At 46.8% G+C, this 19,083-nt stretch overlaps 1 protein-coding gene across 3 annotated transcripts in view; it reads right to left on the bottom strand.

Annotated features, from left to right (window-relative positions):
- LOC146862804 (uncharacterized) overlaps positions 1 to 17,045 on the bottom strand; it is a 377,330-nt gene extending 360,285 nt beyond the window's left edge. The window contains exon 1 of one of the 3 annotated variants that reach the window (XM_085643300.1): positions 16,910 to 17,045. The gene's annotated coding sequence lies outside the window, so the exon portion shown is untranslated. Of the gene's footprint in view, positions 1 to 3,533; positions 3,586 to 16,909 lie in introns of those variants that run through there. The other 2 variants (XM_085643302.1, XM_085643301.1) reach the window with 2 other exon arrangements.
- Between the last annotated feature and the right edge of the window lie 2,038 nt (positions 17,046 to 19,083).

Here is a 19,083-nt window from a genome sequence, read left to right as displayed (position 1 = left end):
TACCGGCAAGAAGTGTAGTATTTTCTTAATCATTTTGAGTGTATAGAAGGTGATTGACGCTACAGCATTTATCTGGTTACCACAGTTGAGCCTATCGTCAACTATCACTCCCAGGTTCTTTACCTTCCTGGTAGGTATGGGAAGAGTGCCCAAAGTGTCTGGCCACCAATTTGGGTCCCAGAAATTAGGGTCATTTCCAAATAGAATGACCTCAGTCTTGTTGAGTTTTAGGCAATTCTGAGACATCCCCCTCCCAATGGCCTCCATTCAGTCGTGGAACCGAATGTCAATTCCTGCTTCCTGTCCAGGACGCAGAGCCACCACAATTTGTGTATCGTCTTCGTAGGAGGTAAGGTTGAAAGCAAAGGAACAAATTAGGGACGCTAAGGAAGAGACAAATACGTTAAAAAGTATCGGACTGAGCAAGGACCCCTATGGTACTCTGCAGGGCAGGGAGAAGGGTTTGGAACAGAATTCTTCCTGTGCCACAATTTGAGATCTGTCCATTAGGAAGGACTTCAACAACTTCCATGCCTTACCCTGGACCCCACATGTTGGCAGATGGTCCATCAATAGATCATGATGGACCATGTCGAAGGCCGCTGACAGATCTAGCATAACTGGTGTCGTTATGGATAGTACAGGGATTCACAGAAAGGGCATTTTTTGTTTTCTTACAGCCATACATGGGGACTGGCAGCACACTGTGGGGAGGCAGCAGGGCCTAGCCCAGCTGTGCATCTTCGAAGGCTGTGCTCAGCTGAGGGAGAACCGTAGGAGATAGGACACGGAGGCCAGGTCCTGTGACCAATCACTCTGCGCATGCAGGGGAAGGACACCCAAGGAGAGTTGGGTGCAGGACCTGCGATTTGGCAAGACCCTGCAGCCAACCACCCCTGCGTACAGCCGAAGACCGTGCACAGTGGAGTTGGCTGACTGTAGAGAGTTGGGTGCAGGGGCTGGCCCGAGTCAAGGCCCTATGGTGAAACCTGCAGGGGACGGCAGAAGGCCATGCACAAGAGGGATTGGTCATCTGCAGAGGGTTTGGTGCTGGGCTTGGCTAGAGGTTAGGCACTGCAGCAATCCCTCATTATGTATTGCTGTGTGCTGCGAGTGTTAGCTGGCCAATGAGAGTTGGGCACAATGCATTACATAGTCAAGGCCCTGCAGCCAACCCTGTTGCATACAGCCATATGCAGCATGGGGCTGGCCAACCAGGGAGTGTTGGGCTCACTGACTTTACAGAGGCCAGGTCCCGCGACCAACCCCCACTGTGTACAGCCCATGGAGAGTTGAGCACAGGGGATGGCTGTAGGGCAGGCCCTATGACCAACCTGCAGCGCAGTGCAGATGACTGTGAACTGCAGGTTTTGACTGCCCGTGAAGAGTTGAGTGCAAGGGCCAGCCACAGGCCAGGCCCTGTGGCCAATCGCATTGCACACAGGCAAAGGCCATGTGCAGCTGTGTTGGCCACCAGGGCCGGCTTTAGCGCTGTTGGCGCCCGGTGTGACAATCATTTTTGATGCCCCCCATGACCTCCTCCTCGGATTCCCTCATGACCACCGAGTGAAAGTGCCCCTAATCTCTCCATACATCTCACATACATTTCGTTTCTTTTAAAGCACTTGTAAAGGCTGACTTTACTAATAAGAATGTATATCTACACAAACAAACACTTTTCAGCAAAATTAGGAACAGATAATGAAAGACTGGGGGTAAAAACATAACGTCCTAACCTACTTTAATGAATTTTCATGCAGCTCTTTGATTACAGTCACTGTTCTATATTAGGGTTGTACCTTATGAACTGCGTTGACAAAAGGATCTCTGTGACAAAATCTGTTACCACTCAGCTATCCACATAAAACACAGATCTGTGATCTGCATGGAAAGAGCTCTCTGCAGCAGGCATATTAACCCTCTGCGCGACTTTATGGCAAGTGAAGACTGCCACTAGACAAAACTCTGATGTCTCTCTCAAGCAAGAACATTATCACATGAGTTATCTTGACATCTTTAATGCTGCCTGAAAACTTGATGTACAAGTAACTCTGCCGCAGGTGTTTTTAAATCATACGTTATTGCTAAACACAGCGCCTCCTCCCCGCCGCCCCCTCCCCACCCCCCCAGGGCAGTGCCCCCCTCCCCAGGTCAGCGCCCATTGGGGCCACACCAGTCGCACTGCCCTAAAGCCCGCCCAGGTGGCTGCCTGAAGGAGTACAGCAGGATCTGGAGGCCAGGCCCTGTGGCCACCCATGGTGCACCCTGCTGCCAGTGGTGTGCAGCATGGGTGGCCACCCACAGAGCATGTGGAATAGAGCCAGGCCCCCTGGCCACAACCTGCTGCTGAGTGTTAGCTGCCCCTGGAGATAAATACTGAAAGAATGAATCAAAAGTCTGCATGCGTGAGTGTGATGGCTCCTCTGTGCCTCCTGGGGGCACGTCTGCCTGGCACTGCTCCTTGGAAAGGCTCCGTGGTACAGCAAAGGTGTCATGGGCCCTGATGCAAAAAAGGAAAATATATCCTCCACCCACCATAGTAAAAGATCCGGGTTTTGGATGCACTTGGCTTCTAGCATCCCAGGTCCAGGTGCCACTGCTCCTGCTGCACTATTGATTGCACCTGAAGAGTCTTCCATCACTTATGTCCCCCACTACGAATAGCATGGACTGTCCCAAAGCTTCCTTTCTGCTGGAACAGAAACCTGCCCGAGCCCCAGTCCCATGCATGCACACCTAGTCTCGCGCTTTCATTCTGGTGCCCCGGATATTTACCCTGACAAGGGCCTTTCGAAGGAATTTTGGCACCATGAATTGTGTGCATTTTACGTTTTAAATGTTAGCAATTAATTTGCGAAATTAGTCACGCTATGCCACGTGTCAGAACGTGTAGTTGCTTTGCCAAATGAAATGACTGCATTAACATTTTAAAAACACAGTGAGTCATCCTGATGTAACCGGGCACCTGGCTAAGGAACAACAAAGAGCCAGGGGGGGGGGGCAGAGCTCTCCTTGCCCCCCTAATAACTGCATTACTGATCTGCGCCCGTTTTCTATATTACAACTTGGCCACCTATGCCCGAATGTACGGCCAGGCACCGCGTTTCTGTTCGAAAGGATTCAGTCACCGACGCCATGGCACACAGTGTTTACTATGCATCACCCTGATTTATGAAAGCTAGATTACACGTATGCTCGCTGTAAAAACATTGGGAACAACAAAAAAACAACCAATTTATAGTAAAAACAAAGACAATTATAATGGCTGCTGCAATAACACATGAAATTAATGTTAAAATAGTGTATACGAATATGCAAATGTTTTCGTTCAATATATCGCGCCCACTTATCCATCATAGTTCTGAGAAGACCTATAGTACACAGTAAAATAACGAGGCCCACCCTCTGCAAGATATCTCTCACGGGAAGAAGTGCTAATTAATGTTTCACAGAAAAGGCGCTTCTTGCTTAAAATCCAGGAATTCAGTCTGAATGACATTTAATGTTTGCAATAAAAAAAAAATCAGAATTACCTAACCGGAATATTTATTTCAGTTTTCGGTTCTGCTAGCTGGTTGCTAAGGGTGTAAACTACAGCACGCACTACACCTGCCCTGCACTGCTTGTCTCCAAGGTCCTACCTGCCGCCGGGTTACTCAAGAAGCTATCCACAGCCTGCATCATCAGCGCACACAAAAGGCATCAAACCGGCTTTGTATCTCTTTCGGTTTTATTTTGTTGCGTCGCATAGTTCAGTTAGTTTCTTTTTCGCACACCCTAGCACATTGAAACATGTATCAACAATGATTTTAGCTAAGCGATTTGATAAAAATGTTTTTCATAATGACCATACTTCAATGACCGGTGGTTTTGGCCATTATATCCTTGCCATTGGAAAAACTGCTTATTTCTATGAAATATGTGACTTGCTGCACTCATTGCAAGGAGTATATTGGACTGATGTAGTTTTCTTGTCTAAAAACACACTGAGAACCACATGTTCTGCACTTTAAGCGTTAATTAAGTGCATTACATACCGAGCAAAGTTTATACTAGAGTATAGCGTGAAAGGCCAGACGTAGCCCCGCCCCCTCACCAATAAAGGCAACACTTTCTTTCCTAGGTGAAAGGCCACGTTTACAAATTACAATACTTGGAGGGACAACTTTACAGCTTTACTTCAATGTATTTTCTATCACAAATGTTTTATCACTCAAACATAACTGCCAACTTGAAGAGCAATCTCACAGTGTGAGGAGGGGCGGGGGCTTGAAGGGGGCGGGGCCTCGTGCCAAGAAGTACCAAGGAGGTACTTTTGAACCCCACGTCCCCCCAAAAATAAGCATTTGCTATTGGCGTTGGTAATGACAATGTATTTCACTTCTATTTATAGAGTCGATGTATGTCTTGCACACTTGAAATAGGTGGGTTGGATTGAAATTGTTAGTTGTGGAATTGTGTGGTGTGGAATAGTGTAGTGGGGAGTGGATTTGTGTAATGGGATTATGTGGCAAAGGGTGTTGGGGAATTATGTGGATAGTAATTATGTGGCATTGATTATACTGAGCTGTCTTTTGGACATACCTGCTGTTGCTTGCCGCCCACCGGTGCCACACTCCTCCGCTGCTTGGGAGTCGTGAGTGGAGCGGACTCCATTTCCCGGCAGCCTTAGAGGCGCGCACATTGTACCGGTCAACCGACGCGCCAGGAGGCGCCAACGTCAGGGCTCCTGCAGCGCAAGAGCTCTTTTTTGGACGTACCTGTTGTTGCTTGCCGCCCACCAATGCCCACCAGTGCCAGAATCCGGTTTCCTCCGCTGATTGGGAGTCGCGAGTGGAGAGGACTCCATTTCCCAGCAACCTTAGAGGCGCGCACTTTGCACCGGTCACCAGACGTGCCAGGAGGGGCCAACGTCAGGGCTCCTGCAGTACGGAAGCTCTTTTTTGGACGTACCTGCTGTTGCTTGCCACCCACCAGTGCTCACCAGTGCCAGAATCCGGTTTCCTCCGCTGCTTGGGAGTCGCGAGTGGAGTGGACTCCATTTCCCAGCAGCCTTAGAGGCGCGCACATTGCACCGGTCACCAGACGTGCCAGGAGGTGCCAACGTCAGGGTGCCTGCAGCATAGGGAGCTCTTTTTTGGACGTACCTGCTGTTGCTTGCCACCCACCAGTGCTCACCAGTGCCAGAATCCGGTTTCCTCCGCTGCTTGGGAGTCGCGAGTGGAGCGGACTCCATTTCCCGGCAGCCTTAGAGGCGCGCACATTGCACCGGTCACCAGACGCGGCAGGAGGCGCTTAAAATAACGTCGGGGTTCCCGCAGCACCGGACGCGCGCTGGAATACCCGTGCAAAGCCCGGGCCAAGGGCGGGCACATCTGTGCCCGTCTTAGACCGAACGAGACTGGGCTGGGCCAATCCCCTAAAAATGTTGCTTCCGGGACAACCTACAACTTTGTGGCGAAGTACTATTCCTTATTTGTTTTGTTTTTCCCTGTTATCGTTCTTGTATTTTTTTGTATTGTTATCATGAGTAAGCGTAAACTAGGTGTAGGACAGGGTGTTGCAGGGACACATGATGCTTTTTTACTGAGGGCAGAGTCAGCACTTATCCACAAGATAAAACTCATGGAATGCAGACTATCCCTAGAGCCCTTGCCCTCACAGTCTAGACCTGCCCCTGCTGAACTGCTTATGACATGAAACGTCCTCTCCTCGAATTAGTCTGATACATCACTCAGAGTCGGAGATAGAAATAGTCTCCCCTAAATTCCTTGACCTGGAACGTGGATCTGCTAGCTCTAACGTAATTACTAGAGGCCGGAAAGCTACATTGAGCCCTGGAACTATCAATGAACCCCAAGCAAAAACAAACATTGGCATAGCCAATAGGTCTCGCCTTTGGGACATTTTAAGTGTTTAGCCATGCAACAGTTGATGTTGCACCAAGGATCTTGTGCTGCATAATTAAATACTTATAAGGTCCTAAAGGCGAGACCTATTGGCTATGTGACGACGAGCTAACAGCAGGAACACGCATTAAACAATCCTTTTGCTGTCATGTTTACTTTCTGTGGTTTCCATTCCTTGCCCTTTACCTACACTCGCAAGCAAATATTAGTTTGTTCACTGGGCAATCATGGGACAAAGGATCAAAATTGCAATGAGACTAGGAAACGGTTAGAAAATGGTCTTGCTTTTTGTAATTTTGGGCTGAGTTTAAAAGTAACAAACATTGGCATAGCCAATAGGTCTCGCCATTGGGACCTTATAAGTGTTTAGCCATGCAACAGTTGCATAACTAAATACTTATAAGGTCCCAAAAGCGAGACCTATTGGCTATGCCAAGCGGCCTTGCTGCCGCGAAAGTGATCGCGATTGCGATCAAACATCAAAGCGGCCGCGAAAGTGAAAGTAATCGCGGTAAAAGCGGCACGCGTGCCCGCGCACATGCACTGTAGCTCTAGGCTGGCCTAGTAGCACTTTTTGGAGCCCTCTCAATAAGTCTCGCCAGACCAGCGCATGCGCTGGGTCAGGCGAGACCTAAAAACAGCTGCTCTTGTATGCCCATGCCAGCTGGGGGACCACAAGACCATAGTTAATATTACGCACACATTCTCCCTTTGGTCTCTCTGAATTGAAATAACAGATGATTATTGTTACCCAAGTCAACGGTACTCATTAATCAACCTCAAGAAGGATAAAAGTCTGAGTGGGCCTGCTGGGACTCAAATCTGTGACCATGAGGGGAAATACAGATTTCTGGACTGGGTGCATTAGTCCACTGAACAACAATCATATTCCTTGGTCCCTTCCTTGGTAACAACTCGGAGTTTGAAAAAGAGGTTATGACATTAAGCAAGTATAGAATTCTTTTATGTACTTCCCAATCTTGCTTATTAACAAACATGCAGTACATATTTTGCTCATTTGTTGTTTTCAGTGAACTACAGAATTATACATTTCTACAGAAAAAGGCAACTATCCAAAAATGTATTTATCCCTTAAGCATAGCTTTTTACCCATTTCCGAAGTTCGGCCTTCTGATCAGACAGTCCAGGTTTTTAGCCGCCAGCGCTAACCTTGTTGGAACTTTTAGTTTCACTTTCCTTTTATTTGTTTGAGCCTACAAATCCCAGCATGCTCATAGCTGTTTGCTTAAAAGCCAGGACCTCAAAGACATGGTGCCATTGACAGCCGTGCTTGCATTTCTGTATAAAAGCAAGAACATAGAGTGCCTGGAGAAAAGCTGATAAAGTCAAACAACGTTTAGAAAACATTGCTTCAGCAATGTACCAATGGTGTTTAATAACTTTATGAAAACAGTCGAATATGGATATGAATTGTCCCTGTATTTTTATTTACATCAGTGCAGCATGGGTCTGCTGCGTCTCAACCTCCAGTGTGCTTTAACACGCTACCACAATCTAATCTGCACCGAGCCAGTTAAAATACTCTTCTGGAGAGTAGGTAAACACCCCCTGGAATAGCATGATTAAAAGTTCGTTTAAGTCGCCCATTAACTAATTTTATATTGCAATTGACCTTGGTGGGGGAGCACAGGCCATTCCCACATGAATGCACCATGACTCCATGTTTCGACAGTACAAGCGCCAAAAATATCTGCGCTATAAATGGACTTCCCGATTCTGTCTGCAAACACAGCGACCGCGTGCCTGTCGTAAACAGAATGCTCCTCTGTGCATGCCTACGAGTGACAGAATAGCCAGCACTGGAAGGCGTTCACTTCCGTCGTCTCTCTGAGATTGAGTTTCGAAAGCTTATTAACTACAACATGTTCTAAACCTTTCATGTGTTGACGCCGTGCGTTATATCTGGCAGTAGTCAACGTTTAACATGTTGTCTTCTAATTGATAATCAAAGAGATTTTGAGATTTTAAAACACGGGTTCTGAGATTAGTGTTTAAATTTAAATAAGTATAAAATGTGGCGCTTCAGCTTTATTTGTGACTTTCCAATATATGCATCATGTATGGCAAGATAGTGTCAACTCATTGTGCGTCTGCCATGGATTGCTATCTTGTAATAAAAGGATCATCTTTATGAAGTGGAGTTGTGACTGGAAATGTAATGGTCATTAAATCACTATGAAATACAACCTCAGGAGAGCTTAAGTCCCAAAAATACTGTTCCGTAAAAATACTACCCCTTATGATTCTGAAATAATTCCAAATAAGTATGCCCCTTCGGAAAGATTTTAGTCTGAAGAACAAATACTAATTGGAGTCATGCGCCTGTTTAAACAATGTCAATAAAGAACAAGCATTGATCACGCGGCCGTGAAAGCGACGCAGCCGCGAAAGTAAAAGCGATCGTGCTAAGAAGCAGCAGCCGTTCGCGTGTGTGCGCGCGCACAGTCTGCTCTTTTTCGAATCACATACTCGTGCTTGTGGCGCGCCCCTGCACGCTCCCGCAAGGTGTATGCCACCACAAGCACGAGTATGTTCTTCGAAAAAGAGCTGAACGACGGCTAAAGGTCTCATATGCAGCGCATGCGCGCTGCAAAGGCGAGACCTAAAAAGGAAGGGTCGAGGACCTCAGAAACAGCCTAAATCTTGCCCGAAACCAACTGGGAGGAAGCCCAGACCCTCTAACAACGATAGACTCTTGATAAAGGGCCCCCCGCATCTGCTGCACACACTATAATGGAGAGGACACCTGATTGTGGACAAGAGGAAGACTATTGGGGCAGACAAGAGACTCTGGTGTCAGTATTATTGGACCCGATATTGCACAAAATAATTTCGGTGGAATACAGATTAACAAATCTGGAGGAAATTGTTACTAGTAAACTTACAACCCATTCGGCCTCTTGTCAAAGTATAGGATCAGATACTATACATAACAGGGGGATGGATAATAGGGCCGATCAAGCTGGAAGTAGCTTTACCAACGGGCAGGTTCAAAACTTAACTACTATTCTAACTAGCACTACTCCGAGTATTGTTAATCCCCCCACTCGGGCTGGGCATCCACCTCCCCTAGTACATCCTCAAGGCCACTCACAAGGTAGAGCTGACTATAACAAACCAGGTGTCAAAGGAGCAGATGGCCCATTAGGTACTATAAAGAACACTACATATGGGGACGGAGGGAGAGGGTCAAATATCCAAGAGCATCAGAAATCCACTTATGGTAAATTCGCTAATTTACACCTGCCAACAGAAGCAACCCCCTGCACGGTTGTCCTGGCAAATGTTCCATCTCTTCCACATAATGCTTTTGAGCACTGGTCTGCTTTAAGGAGCAAGTCGTTGCACTTTCTAAGCACAAGGACTGGTATAAACGATATTCTCTTTTCAGAATTCAAAATGGGCAGGAGAATAGGGTGGGTGGGTAACTCAGAAAACACTCTAGGGGGGGACTGTGTAGTATTAACCTTTAGCTCACCCTTTAGAGCAGACAATCTTTGATAAGGGAAGTCATCGGTTTGTCAACGCTCAGGACATAAATATATTACCACTAGGCTTTTTTTATCAACCCCCTAGACCTCGCTGGTATTCACCTGTGGAGGTGAATCATTCAGGGAGTAGGCTGCCTAGATATTTGGTCCCAGTGAGTAACTGTTCGACATTCGGAACCCACTTGAAGAGATAGACTGACTGACCACAGGTTTGTTGTCCACCCCACTCTTAATTTTGGCCTGCATGGCGAAAGGGGTGACCATGCTAGTTTACAGTACAGTAAATCTGGCCTGACTCACATAGAGAGAGATAATTGCTTGCCCTCCCCTGTTTTCAGGGAGTTGAGGGAAGCAGGTTCAAGCATTACTAATTTGAACTCAGATGCCCCAACTGAACCCCTAGCGCTTCTAAGTATAGAACACGCAAGCAATAATATAGATGGGGTGCCACCTAGGAATGCAGCCATAACTAATGCTGTACCTACTAGTAACACTGCATTTTGTAAAATTGTCTCATGGAATATCTCTGGCATACATTCCAAGTTGAATGACTCAATGTGGTGGGATTTTATATTACAATTTAAGATACTATGTTTCCAGGCAACATGATCCAAGGAAGCTTATCATTTGAACGGGTTTAGGACTTATGATACGCCTGCTGTAGATGGGGTGAGCGGAAGGGCTAAGGGTGGGTTATGCACGTACATATCAAGTAGTCTAAATGTAAAAAAGATAACAATGCCTGTAAATGAAGCTTATTATCAAATGATTGTTATTTATGTCGGCGGGAAACATTGTATAGCTCTAGCTAATTTTTATAATAACATTCCTCCAGATAAAGCTGCGGCCACTGTCAAAAAATGTACAAGGGATTTGAAGTCTGCTAGTAATAATTAGTCCAAAGATACTGTGTTAGTGCTGGCAGGGGGTTTTGACTGTGCCCCAATGTAGGCGATCATTTATGTGGTCTCTTAAATGATGAAGGGACAAGTAATTCTAATTTTCGGCACTCTGCGTTGGGAGAGTTGTTTAATGAATTGATTTATAACTTTGATCTGGGTTTTGTGAATGACCTATGCCCATTGCCTATTCCTATGTGTAGGAGAGTGGCATCGACTGCATAGTTGCCCCCAACCTTTTGCTGATGTTTTGACTGTTTTATGACTCTAGCCAGGATGTGGCCCTGCTATCCAGGACCCCAGCCTATCTGCTTCTTCTCTAAACTGATGTGCATACCCTAGGTACATCCCAATTGGATACTGAGGACACCCTATCAGCCCCTTGTAGATGGTACCCTAGGTACCCAGGGCATGGGTCCCTCAGAGGCCTACCACGGGCTGCAGCACTTATTGTGCCACCCCTGGGACAGCCATACAAACTGATGCCACCAGACCACTACTGTAGTCTGGGTAAGGTGGTGCTTGCACCCCTTACAGGGATATAGGTATCCTGTATCCCACTTAATACAACACATATATTCTCATAGGTCACCCCTAAGGCAGGCCTTGCTAATCCTACAAGGCAGGGTGCTGAGATATGTGTGAGGGGGAACCCCTACCTGAGTAGGGCCCCTCTGCAACCTTCGTAAAACTATTGCTGGGTTGTTTGTAGTGCAGCCATACCATATACTCTTAACCGCATTATAAGTAATCGCGATAGCGTGATAACTTGAGAATGGCTACACAGAACTATATCGTGTTTGGTGTCAAACATGTAGGAATCCTACCCCCAATCCAGCCATGGGAGTGAGGGCATGATTCCCCCTTGCTAGAGGGGCGATATGGGAAAAGCGGCAGAATTTAGACACCAATTTAAAAGTGCACGCGTAGTACAAAATGGATGCTACCCGCCACCCACACGACTCTGGCTGCCTGTTGCTGGGCAGAACTCCAGCCCGGCAGCTGGACAATAGGGATCCTGTTGCAGGGAGGTGTTCCCACCTCCCCAGACAGACTATGTGGATTGGAACTGGGTGGGTGCACCATAGGACGTCTTTCAGACTTGCACGTAGGTTTCTCCAGTGCCTACTTCTGCATACACCGCCTCAAACCAGTTCAGGGGCATCCTGTCCCCTGCCCAGGCGGGAAACCACACAAAGGGGAGAGGGTGTAGCCACCCTTTCCCGCCTGAACTCTCATTGGTGGGCTCTGATCTGGACACTCCCTAATCTTTGGATAAAGGTGAATACAGGGTCCCCAGAGCCTCAGATTATTCTTGGAGTTTACAGGCTTGAACTTCGACTTGCTGCCGCACAGCTAAAGGAAGAAATCTCCCTTGGGGTAAAGGAGTTACCCCCCTGCTTGGCAGGCACCTGAAACACTGCAAGTGACCCGGTTGGAACTTCGCTGCTCCTACGGACATCGACGACTCCTACCTACCTTGAGGTGGGTTTGCAAGCATCCCAGAGGCCAGTGAGTGTGCACAGCAAAGCTCAACACCGTGGACCCCGTGGGTGCCGAGATCCCCAATACCCCAGGACACCGTCCACCTCTTGCACAGCACACGAACCCGACGAGTGGGGAAGTTGTGCTTTGGCCCATTATTGAGCCAACCTTTCAGCATCATCTGTGCCAAAGATCGATGCCCTAGCCCACTCTGGCGACCCGTGGGCGCATCTTTACGCACGCCAAATTGCTGCCTCCTGCGGTCCTTTGTCTCTCGACTGGTGGGCCCTGGCGGAGGTCAATCTTCACTTCCAAGAGTTCCCCCGGTTGCTCCAGGCCTGCTCTTCAGTCTCCTCGCTGGAGACCTTGCTCAGACCTTGTGGGTCTGCACCAGTAGCTGTTTTGTGATTCTTGCGTGGGTTGCGGTTTTCAAGGCTTAGTGGATCCAATCCGGACACTAACACTGCAGCGACCCTCATCCTTCGTGGGACAGTTGCCCTCCAGAAGCTGGCCTTTCTTGACGCCTCCTGGACCCCGTGGCTGACGATCCAAGCTACAGCTCTTCCACCTGGAAGCGCCCGACATTGAAGGGCTCTTTCTGCTGAGCCCCCTGGTCACTGTGCCGTGACCCAGACTCTGTCCCATCTGCTTTCAGGTCCTTCTCTTCAAGATCTACATCTTCAATCTTCACGACATCAACGACGCTTCTTGCTAGCAGCAGTTCTTCATGTTTTTCCATTGAAAATCAGCCCGCGACCCGACATCGAAAACGACGTATGCACCCGGCTTCCCTGGGGCAGATAACAGTGGTACCTCAGTACTCTCTTGGGTGTGGGCCCTTCAAAAGTTTAACTCTAAACTCTTGAACTTGAACTCCTGCTCGAAATGTTTTTAAACTTGTAAATTTCAACCGCGACATTCTCCATAGGCTTTAATAGAGATCCCGACAGTAGCTTATAACACTGCACGTGTCGCCCGTGGGTCCCCTTCCTCACTACCTTGGGTGGTTTCACAAGGGGCCAGCGGCCCTAAATGCCCTAGGCATTGTCTGTAGAATTGTCGTGGTTCTTATACCACTTTTTAGGTCTCGCCTGACCCAGCGCATGCGCTGGTCTGGCGAGACTTATTGAGAGGGCTCCAAAAAGTGCTAGCAGGCCAGCCTGGAGCTACAGTGAATGTGCGCGGGCGCGCGCGCCGCGATTTACCGCGATTACTATCGCTTTGTTGTTTGATCGTGATCGCGATCACTTTTACTTTCGCGGCCGCACGGCCGCTTTGCATAGCCAATAGGTCTCGCTTTTGGGACCTTATAAGTATTTAGTTATGCAACTGTTGCATGGCTAAACACTTAGAAGGTCCCAAAGGCGAGACCTATTGGCTATGCCAATGCTTGTTTAATATATGGTTTGGTCCCCCCCTGGGGCCCTATGATTCCAGTGCTATTTATTGTAACTATCAATGCTTGTTTGAATTGTATCTTTGCCTCCAGCCTCATAAAGAGACTAGTGGGATTATTCTTAGAATAAATACATATATTTTATATATATACCTGTGTGGAATACTCTTTCATTTGGTTATTCAAGAGGTTATCTATGGTAAAACAATAAGCTTAACACTCCTTCAAGACTTAGCCTGAAGGCTGCTCTCCACAGCTACCACTAGGATAGCTTTCTTTAAAGGTTGTCTTTTAACCTATCACCTTAAGAGTCGAATTGGACTGGTGCAAGGTGTCCCCTATAACTAGTGGACAGCATATGCCAGGCCAACTTCTCACACTATGCCATGGACTTTTAATGGCAGAAGATTATACTCTACAATAGATTTTATTCTAATATCGAATAGCTATGGGCATACTCTTCACTCATTCACTATTGATGACATCTCTCTGAGTGACCACTTTCCTCTTTGTCTCTCTACTCTTCTGACACCAAGTGAACATACAAGTTCAGATAAAGACAACCAGTTGTTTAAAAATATAGTCATTGGGAAAACAAATGGATACTCCTTGCGCTGGTCAATGGTAGACCCAGACGCAATTACCAAGGCCGTGGTTGATAAATGCAATCCTGCCTTCAAGATATGTCTGAGTAAATCAGTTGCCCCAGACATTATTTTATCCTCTTTTAAGTTGATAACTAATGCAGTAAGAGAATCTTTGTTAAGACGGAAATGCAATAAGTGTCAATCACGAGGATGATTTAACTCTGGGTGTACCTTAGCACATTATAAGCTAAAAAATGCTTTACACGAGATTCCGAGAAATCTGGACATAGTGAGGCGGGCTAGAATAGACTATAAGCGAACCATTAGAAACAGGAAAACTATTTTGAAGAATGCAGCCTGGGAGGCCCTACATAAAGCATCTATAAATAAAGATGGCTCGGCGTTCTGGAAGGCGGTTAAAACGCCTTTCTTGACCAATGAAGGAGGACCGTCTATTGAAATTGCCATTACTGAAGAAGAATGGATCAAACCTTTTTCCAAATTATATAATGGCGAGATTAATTTTGACACGATGGGTAGTAACGTTGAAGAGGAACACATTTTGGTTCCATCGTTCCCCCACTTAGATCTGCAGTTTACCTTGGACGAGGTGAACCGTGCACTCTCTGCAAGTCAGGGTGGTAAGGCTCCTGGCCCAGACGGGGTACCTGTAGATTTATACAAGTCAAACATTTCCCTGTGGGGCCCAATAATCGTCCAGGTAATTGCTGCTAGCTGCCATACCCCTTTTTTATCTACTTAGGTGGAATCCACTATAGTTCCAATTTTTAAAAAGGTGGACCGGCAGGATCCAGGATGTTATAGACCTATCTCTTTATTGGATACTATGACAAAAATTGTAGGGCGCATATTACTAGAACGTCTCCAGGACTAGGCTGAGGACTATTCGGTTTTGTTCGACTTACAATATGTTTTTCATGTAGGTATGGGGACGGTAGAGCAGAGCTTAAATCTCTCAATTTTAGTAGGGAAATACACTCAGGCGAAGCAGGGAAAGCTGTTCTTAGCGTTTGTGGACCTCACAGCAGTCTTCGACTGCGTAATTCACAGTAAACTCTGGTCAACACTAGAAGCTATGGGGGTTGATGTTCAGATTATTATTTTTTTAAAGTGTTTTTATACTGATGCGAAGGCTCGTGTACGTCATGGCTTAAAGGGCGAGTGCTCTGCCCCGTTTCCAATAAGGAGGGGGGTCAGGCAAGGATGTGTCCTGGCCCCTTTTCTTTTTAATCTTTATATTATTGGTCTGGGCGAGGCACTCCTGAAAGATAACCAAGACTTTCCCCAAGTAGCTGGACGTTCAATACCAGCACTTTTATACGCAGATGATGCGGTATTGATGTCCCGTACACTAGTGGGCCTACAGAGGATTTTAGATACTTTTTCCAGTTTCATGGAAGATCTTGGATTAAGAGTGAATACCTTGAAGACTTTCATTATGCAGTGTGGTCATGGTATTAAGAAGCCTAAGGACATGTTTTTGGCAGGTCCGAAGATCGGGGTCACTAGAGATTTTCGTATCTCGGAATTCTCTTTGACCAGAACGATACTTGGGCACAAGCAGTTTCAGCAAAAAAACTAGTGCTATTAAGATCAATAAATGCCCTGACCAACTTTGCTAAAAAACTAGGTAGGAGACCACCAGTAGAACTGATTAAAATGTATAAAGCAAAGTGTGTCTCCACTGCGGTTTATGGGGCAGGGGTCTGGGTATTTGCTGATCTGCTTCCAATTCAAAGGGCGGAAAATGCTTTTTCAAGATATATTTTTTCCGTCCCGAATAGCACATTATCGTCTATCTGTCACGCAGAGCATGCGTTGCAGAACTGAGCTGGTACAATTACATTACCTCTCAAATAGAGTACATTTTTGTAAATGTGGAGGTTCAAGGTATTCCATCAATTAAAACCAACACTGGCTTTTAAGCATTTTTTTAATTTGAAGATTAAACAATTGCATTTGTTTGAGGTAATAGTCGCTCCTTTGATACAGCACTGGGGACCCCCAAGGGCCGGGGGCGTAACACAGGCTCCCGCAGCCCCCGCGGTGCAGGTAGTCCACAAGCTCCAGGGGGCCCCCTCGGCACTGCACTCTGGCCAGAGAGCTCCTGATTGAGCCTGGAGGGGGCCCCTTTCTGTACCATGCAGGGAGGCCCCTTCAATTTTCGTTACGCCAGTGCCAAGGGCCTATAATTTCCAGACTGATAAGTGCTGTTGGTAGTGTAGCCAGACCTGGCTGAGAGGCATCTTCATGACCAGGTTTATATTAACAGCCGACTCTGTACACTCTGCTATTATTTATGTGTAAGTGCAGAGTATCCAAGTGGCCTGAAGTAGCCAAAATGCTCAACGTTGGTCCTATTTAAAATCATGCAAATACACAAATATTCACGTGCAGCTGCAGTCCTCAATCAGCTATATCAGTACAATCCTCTACTGTGCACCTGCTGAACTGACCGGTATAGAACTGTAATAACTTTTGTATCTGTTCATTTCCTCTTTCTATAATAAAGAGCATTGAAAACAATTGTTAAACATCTAAGTTGAAATATCTCACAAGTATGTAGTTCGCTAAGTCTTGTTGTTTAGCAACTTTGTATTGTGGGACTTGCAGTTTTGCTTGAGACAAATAAATCACAAAACATTGAAATGAATGGGAGGTAATGAAATTTAGACAAAACCACCAGGAACAGAAGTAAAACACCCGTCCCATATAATAGAAGAAAAGCAAAATGCCTCACATAAAATGTATATGTGACCCTATGAACATGCACTTGACAAAGAATAAACAAAGCATTCTTAATTTAAAGCAGGCTACTCGCTGGAATGTAGGTGCACAGAAGCAGCAATACATCGAATTAAAATAAAACAGCAACCTGAAATGTTATCTTGGAGGGGCTCGCAGTATCAGCAATAAATAGAATTTTGGAAATTTGAAAACAGACCCACACATATTTTTCCTTCCTGATTAGGTACACAGCAGCCACTTCCATATGAACCCCAGAACTATGGGGGAAGGCTTTTTTCCAACATGCAACTGGAATAATACCTTGCTGCAGCAAAGTGCACAGAAAATAATTTGAACAGGAGGAGGCACAGACCTTGTTTTCTTTCTCCCTGGGGCTCTTGAATCACAGGTAGCCCCACCTTGTCCAGGACATTTTCGTTTGCTCGCTGGAGCTGCTGCAGGAAGTGAGAGGAGAGTTGACTGCAGTTTTAGAGCCTGCCCCTCGAAGCGCAGAGGAAATGACATAACATTTGTAACTCTTTTGGTTCCGGATGTCACACATAAACACACTCACCCGCAAGCATGCATACAACACGCATTTAAGAGTATTTTTTACTTACTTTAGCTTCCAGATAGGGTCATATTCCAGCTAATGAAATCCTTTTTTTTATTACACTAATAGTGAATAATATTATTCACTATTTGTAAAATACAAAATTTGACAGAAACCAGGCAATTGGAGCTTCAACCAGCGTCCATTAATTAGGAAGAGCTGCCTCTGTGTTCCAGGCACTGATTTTGCCTCCTCTGCGGCCAGGGCTTGCAAAAGGAGTGCCAGTGGTAGCAAGGGGCAAGCCAGGGGTCACAGCTGCGACCCCTAAATAACGTCCATGAAGGAAGAGTAGAGCAGCCCTATATAACTTAAAGGACCAGGGGTACCACTGCGTGGTGCAGAGAGGTGTCCCTCAGTACTCTCGCAGAAATTGGTGCAGGCTCAGTTCCGTGTTGGAGCCTTCTGCAACAGCGATACTGATGCTTTGTTCAGCGTGCGCATAAAGCGCTCCACCTCCCATTTGGCTTGTGGCCACTGTGGAGTGATGCAGCAGTGCTATATGCCTAAGGTTGTGAGCAGATCCTTGAATTCGGCCCCTGGAATGGTGGTCCGTTGTCCGTTTTTATTTCCTGTGTGCGGCCAAACAGGGCAAAGGTTTTTTCCAGAACCGGAGCAATATTCGTGAAGGCCATCGACTCCACCACTTCGACTATGGGGTATTTAGAGTAACTGTCACGACTGTGATTCGTCCATCTGGGAAGCTCCCAAAGTCAAGGCTTATCTGGGACCATGGGGTTTTGAATGCTTCCTCGCTGGGGCTTCTGGGAGACTTGTGAGCAGGCATGATGGGCACTGCTTTACAAAATTATCTACTGCTGGCTCCAGGCTGGGGAATCAGTCTTTATCTCTCATCCAGGACTTCATGCGAATGGTCCCTTGGTGGCCTCCAAGAGCAAGAGTTGTCACTCGGAGTTGGAGACTTTCAGGGATTATGATGCGTGCTCCTCGTAATATTAGACCTTCAGCTGTGGCGCTCAATTCATCACGTACTCTCCATATATTCCTTCGTGGTGTCTGTGCTGTCATTTCTGTCATCTGTGGGGGACGGGAGAGAAAATCGGCAGGGTTCTTGGATCCTTGTTGATAGACTACTTCCATCTGGCAAGGTTGCAGCTGGACGGGCCAATGTTCAATCCGCAGTGGAGGATGTAGCGATGTGCCGCAGAATAAGGGGACAAGCGGTTGGTGATCGGTAACCACGGGAAACAGCCGTCTACTGAGGCAGAGATGGAAATGGCTACAAACCCACTTGATGGCCAGTGCCTCTCGTTCTGTTTGCGAGTATCGAGCTTCCATTGGTGTGAGAGCTATGCTGATGAGTGCGGGTGGTACCCACTAGCCCAGTTCCAAATCTTGGGTGAGCACAGTTCCCAGGCCCACATGGCTGGTGTGAACCAACAGTTCAGTGTGCCTCTTAGAGTCGAAGTAGGCCGTTGTTGTTTTGTTAGGCAGGGCTTCCTTTATGTTCTGGGAAGCATCTTCTTCGCTGTGGCCCAACTTCCAGGGAGCATTTTTCTTGGTGAGAGATCGTAGAGGCTCGATAACGGCCGGCAGGTTCGGAATGAACCGGCCACAGTATGTGGCCATTCCCAGGAAGCTACGTACTTCTGACACTGTGGGTGGAGCTGGTGCTTGCTTGATGGATTGGGACTTGCGGGGATCCACCTGGAACCCCTCTTGGTTAAAGACGTAACCAAAAAACTTGATTGAGTTCTGAAAGATGGAGCACTTACTTGTCACTATGGAGGGTGACTCCATGGTTAGCTAAACTTTTCAAAGCTGCTTGGAGGTGTTGGTGATGTTCTTCAGCAGTCGTTGAGTGGCTCAGGATCTCGTTGCTTATGTTCATGCTACCTTGAAAGCTGGACAAGGTGCTCCAGATCGCATCTTAGAAGATCTCCGCCGCTAAATAGATTCCAAAGTTCAGCCTCTTA

Source organism: Triturus cristatus, chromosome 2_2 (genome assembly GCF_964204655.1).
Source record: "Triturus cristatus chromosome 2_2, aTriCri1.1, whole genome shotgun sequence".
Classification (NCBI taxonomy): Eukaryota; Metazoa; Chordata; class Amphibia; order Caudata; family Salamandridae; genus Triturus; species Triturus cristatus.
The sequence above is the reverse complement of the archived record's forward strand: the minus strand, read 5'-3'. Positions and strand labels throughout refer to the sequence as shown.